Below are 5,858 nucleotides of genomic sequence, written 5' to 3'. Positions count from 1 at the left end.
GTCATTGTTGTCATGTTTGAGACAAAACACCTTACCAAAGCAATTCCCTGAAGGCAGGTTTGTCTTGGCTCACGGTTTCAGGGGAGGTAGTCCATTATGGTTGTAAGGCATGGCAATGGGAACATGAGGGATATGGTCACTCTGCATCCACTGTCAAGAAAAAGAGAGATGAGACCTGATTTTAGTTCACTGTGGTGGTTGGATGGGGATGGCTCCCATAGGCTCATTATATTTGAAGACTTGGTCCCCACTTAGTGAAACTGTTTGGGAAGGGTTAGGAAGTGTGGCCTTGTTGGAGGAGGTGTGTCATTGGAAGTGGTGTTTGTGCTCCAAAAGCCCACACACCATCCCCAGTTAGCTCTGAAACTGTTTGGGAAGGGTTAGAAAGTGTGGCCTTGTTGGAGGAGGTGTGTCATTGGAAGTGGTGTTTGTGCTCCAAAAGCCCACACACCATCCCCAGTTAGCTCTCTCCCTGATGGTTGTTTTCTCTATATGTAAAGTCTCAGCTGATGCACCATGAAGCTCCAGCCCCATGCCTGCCTCTTGCTATACTTTCTGCCATGGCAGTCATAAATCCACTACACTCTGGAATCGTGAGCCCCAAGTTAAATGCTTTCTTTCATGAGTTGCTCTGCTTTGTCGTAGCAGTAGCAATGTACCTAAGACAGAAGTTGGTACCAGGCACTCTGACCTGTCACTGTGACCCTCCTGACTATGCATGTTTTGGAGGAATGTAGACACTTTGGAATTTTGAAATAGAAAAGTGGTTGAATACTGTAAGTGGGACTTAATGGGCCATGGTAGTAGGAGTTCAGAAGACAGTGCTGTGGACAGTATGGACTACAGGTGCCTAGTTCAGGGGTTTGCAGGAGGGGAACAAGCTTAGCAACTAGGTAAGAGATCATTCTCGTGGTATTTTTGGAAAGAATAGTGCTATTTTTTTTTTTACCTTGGCCTAAGACTCTGCCTGAGGCTAAACTGAAAATGTTTGGACCAATTTCACGGACAGAGGTGATTCTACGACAGCCTAGTACTGACTGTGTCGTGTGATAATTGGGGATCACTCTTAACGCAGACCTACAAGGAAAAAGAGCACGCAGGGCAAAGAGAAATCCAAAATGTACAATCTGAAGAGAAAAAGAACACAAGGAAATTTCCTGTTGGAGCCTTGGTTTGTGCTCAAAGAGACAAGAGAAAAAATGGAATAAAGGGAATGGTGCCTTCGGGTCAAGACACCACTCAGCTAATCCTGAAACTCTGAAAGGAAAAAGCCTCAGGGATTTCCTCTGTCTCAAAGCAACTGCACTGGAAATCTTATGCAAATGCAAGTCGAGGAGGCAGCCAGGTTTCAGCCCAAGCAGCCTGCAGAATTTGGCAGTTTGGGCCCTGTGGTTCTGGCTTTAGGATCTTGAAGGATACAGGAGGAAAGGAATCTTCCTCTGCAGTAAAGGAAAGCCACTGAGGCTAAGTTTGTGGCAGAGGAGTACCTGCATGGAGGCCTTGGGAGAGCATTGTGAAAAGCTGTGACGGTGGAGCCTGGATTGTTTAGAGACCCCAGGCTGTTAGAGACGCCAGAGCCAAGGAATACCTGCCAAGGAGAGCAGCACACAGGGAGTGGAGTCCGTCCAAGAGAAAAGTGTGCTGCAGGGAACATAGCTGGAGGCCAGAGCCATCTAAGCCTTTGACACCAGACTTAGAGCTACAGGATTAGGAGCTTGCTCTGCTGGGTTTTAGTCTTGTTTTGGTCCAGTATTTCCTCACTACTATGATAGGATGCAAGATAAATCTTGGCAGATGTGTGGGAGACAGACAGAGCTTTATTGGAGAAAGGGAAGGGATGGAGGGGAGAGGTAAAGGGAGCACAGAGCTTCATGGGAAGAGAGAGAGAAAAGGAGAGAGACAGAGAGAGAGACAGAGATGCAGAGAGAGGAAGAAGAGGAAGGAGTAGGTGGAATTCTATTTGCCGTTTAAAGGGACAGGGCAAGGCCACACAGTAGGCCAGGGTACGGCCTGCCATGCACACAGGGGTGACACACTCTGCCAGGTCCCCAAGGTGCGGGGCTAGGTGTGCATGGATGCTAACACTCACTATGCCCTATTCCTTCCTTTTGGAATAGTAATGGATATTCTATGCCATTGTATGCTGGAATTATGTAATTCATTTTTTAAAATTTTATAGGTTGTCATAATTAAGAGATTGCCTTGAGTCTCAGAAGAGACTTTGGACTTTTATACTCCATTGAGACTGTGAAAGCCGATGGGGACTTTTGAGGTTGGACTACATGTGTTTTCATTATGCTATGGCTACAAGCCTATGAGAACCAGGGAGTGGAATGTGATGGTTTGGATGAGAATGGCCCCACAGAAGCCTTCCACGTCGCTTATCTTCAGTTATGAGTCAACAGTCATCAGTGCCACTGCAAAAGAAGTTTCCTTGCCCAGAGCAACCAGTGGCAGGCAACATGGATCGTGGACATCCACATGGTTTCTGGCAGCAGCACAGACCCTGGACGTTAACATGGCTTTTGGTTGCAGCATGGATCACAACAATCAACATGGCCTGTGGCGGATCATGGGTACCAACACGGCCTCCAGTGGTAGCATGAACCATGAAAGTCTCTTGGAGGAGACCCAATCCAGAAGATGAATCATTCATCTCAGACATCTTGTTGCTCACAGTCAGGATGTGTGCAGCTGAGCAGCAGCGTCTGGAGCAGGACCTTTGAGAGCTTCAGGCAGTTGTACACTGTAGTAGGAGGCCATTTGTTGGTTCCTGGCTGCTCAGCCCCAATAACCACATAGAAACTGTATTAACTAAATCACTGCTTGGCCCATTAGCTCTAGCTTCTTATTGGCTAACTCTTCTATCTTAATTTAACCCATTTCTATTAATCTGTGTATCACCACAAGGCTGTGGCTTACCGGGTAAAGTTCCAGCGTCTATCTCTGGTGGGGATACATGGCTTCTCTCTGCCTCTGCCTCCTTTCTCCCAGCAGAGTTTTCCCCGCCTAGCTAAGTTCCACCTTGCTATAGGCCAAAACAGTTTCTTTATTCATTAACCAATAAAAGCAACACATAGACAGAAGGACTTCCCACACCAGTACACCACCTTGCCTGCGGCACTGAGCACCCCACTGATATCCCAGGTATGACCATTGTGTTTGCAACCCAGGCATACTGCTATTACCCTCTTAAGTCCCCAGCAGGGGAAGAAAAGTCATGCTGCTCCCTGGCTGAGTGGTGGCACTGGCTCAGCAGGCTGCTATAGGTTGAGGTAGGCCAGTGGTGGTCCAAGTCTCTCAGAGGCCCAAGGACTGGCCTTACTTGACAATGACCTTCTCCTTTGTCTGCAACAGCCACACTCCCATACCTTTTGCCACCGTGTCCCTCAGGCCCCACATCTTAATACTATCATCTTGGGGGTTAAAGTCCAACATAGGAATTTTGCTGGAATGCAAACTTTTAAAGCATAGCAAGTCTATTAAGTGGGAAAAAAAACCTTATTAATTATCAGGAGCAGACTACATTAGCAAGTTATGTATATGCATCTAATGAAAATTGGATAGCAATGAAAAAGAATAAACTACTTCTACAGGGACCCAAAGAGATCGTTCGGCCATGCTGTGCCAGCCTGAAGGTCTAAGTTTGCATCTCCAGCATCCACATAAACAGTCAAGCTTGGGGGGTGCCTATAATTCCAGTTCTGAGGAAGATGAGACTAGCAGATGGTGGGTACTTACTGGCCAGTCAGATGAGTCAAATGGGTGAGTTCTGGGGTAAGTTAAAGACACTGTCTCAAAAGTAAGGTGGAGCTGTGAATGGTGGTGTCCATCTTTAATCCCAGCACTCAGGAAGCAGGCATTATCCATGTAGTGAGGTTCAGGCAAACCAAGACTGTACAGTGAGACCCTATCTAAAAATAAAGAAATGTGGGTGAGAGATTGAGAAATGTATCTGACTTTAGTATTTGGACTTCACACACCATACACATACAAATGCAAAACTATTGATCTATGTGAAAACCAATTCGTGGGTGTATGGCGTAGAAATAAAATTTGAGCAAAATTAACCAAATATGGAACTATAATGTATTAGTCAGGGTTCTCCAGAGGAATACACACACACACACACACACACACACACACGTAAAGGGGGGCAGTATTAGGTTGTCTTATAGGCTGTGGTCCAGCTAGTATAACAATGGCTATCTACCAATGGAAGGTTCAAGAATCCAGTAGTTGTTCAGTCCACAAGGTTAGATGTCTCAGATGGTCTTCAGTATACAGTATACAGAATCCCAAAGATGTAGGGTCTAATGCCAGTGTAGGAATGGACTTGCTAGCAAGAACAAGAGTGAGCAGGCAAAGAGAGTAAGCTTCCTTCTTCTTTGTACTTTGTAGGCTGCAAGTAGAAGGTTGGGCCCAGATTAAAGGCCCACCACAGAAGATCCAGAGCAGAAGTGGCTCTTCCTACTTCAAATGATTTGAGTAAGAAAAAAAAAATCTCTTGCCAAGTGGTGGTAGCTCATGCCTCTAATCCCAGAACTCGGGAGGCAGAGGCAGGTGAATCTCTGAGTTTGAGGTTAGCCTGGTCTACAGAGTGAGCTCCAGGTCAGCCGAGGCTGCACAGAGAAATCCTGTCTCCAAAAATAAACAAACAAACCAACCAACAAATGAAAGAAAGAAAGAAGGAAGGAAGAAAGAAAGATTCCTCAAAACAAAACAAAATAAAAACCTGGGCAGTGGTGATGCACATCTTTAATCCCAGCATTAAAGGTGGAAGGATGCAGAGGAAGGTGGATCTTTGAGTTTGAGCCCAGCCTGGTCTATATAGCAAGTTCCTGGACAGCCAGGTCTACACAGAGAATCCTTATCTCATAAAACCAAAAAAGACTCTGTTTTCCCTGGCATGCCACTGAAGATCCCATTGTCATCATAGGCTACCACTCCACCTGGTGTTACCGATGTTGTAAGAACAAGCGTATTAAAGTCTTCTTGAGACACCCCTGATGCCAAGATCTGCATCTTTGATTTAGATGGAAGAAGGCAGAAGTTGGTGAATTCCACTTTGTGGCCACTTGGTGTCAGATGAATATGAGCAATCTCTTCCAAAGCCCCGGAGGCTGCCGGTATTTGTGCCAATAAACACATGGTAAAGGGTTGTGGCAAGGATGGCTTTCATATTCGAGGGAGGCTCCACTATTTTCATGTCATCCAAATCAACAAGATGTTGTCCTGTACTGGAGCTGACAGGCTCCAGAGAGTATGTCCAGTGTCTTTGGTACGCTCCAGGGCATAATGGCCAGGGTTCGCATTGGCTAGGGCATCGTGTCCATCCACACCAGGCTGCAGAACTAGGAACACGATTGAGGCTCAAGTTCTGGCTGTCAGAAGATCCACATCTCAAAGACATGGCTTCACCAAGCTTAACGCAGATGAGTTTAAAGATGCTGGTTGCTGAGAAGTGGCTCATCTCTAACGGCTGTGGGGTCAAGTATATCCCAAATCGCAGTCCCCTGGACAAGTGGAGAGTCCTGCATTCCTGAGGGTTCCCCTGCACCCCGCCAAATCATGTTCAGTAGTAAATCTCACATCCAGTCTGAAAAAAGAAAAGAAAGACCAAAAGGAAAGAGAAAAAAAAAAATCCCCTCATTGGTGTGCCTAGCCATTTGGGTTTTAGTTAATTCCAGATGTAGTCAAGTTGACAACCAACAACAGCCAACACAAATACCTACTATGTGATTGCATTAGTAGGAAGTTTACTGGCAGATGGAACCTATCTACAGAACAGAAGTCCAAATAATGGGTACTGATAGGGAGTCAGATTCAGATTGCAGAGGACACAAGGAGCTGGAAAT

The 5,858-nt window shown here is 46.0% G+C and overlaps 1 pseudogene; it reads left to right on the top strand.

Moving 5' to 3' along the window:
- Positions 1 to 2,572: 2,572 nt before the first annotated feature.
- Positions 2,573 to 5,546, top strand: LOC113455512 (annotated as a pseudogene).
- The last annotated feature ends 312 nt before the right edge of the window (positions 5,547 to 5,858 follow it).

Source organism: Microtus ochrogaster, unplaced genomic scaffold (assembly GCF_000317375.1).
Source record: "Microtus ochrogaster isolate Prairie Vole_2 unplaced genomic scaffold, MicOch1.0 UNK56, whole genome shotgun sequence".
Classification (NCBI taxonomy): domain Eukaryota; kingdom Metazoa; phylum Chordata; class Mammalia; order Rodentia; family Cricetidae; genus Microtus; species Microtus ochrogaster.
This window is presented reverse-complemented; position numbering and strand designations above follow the sequence as displayed.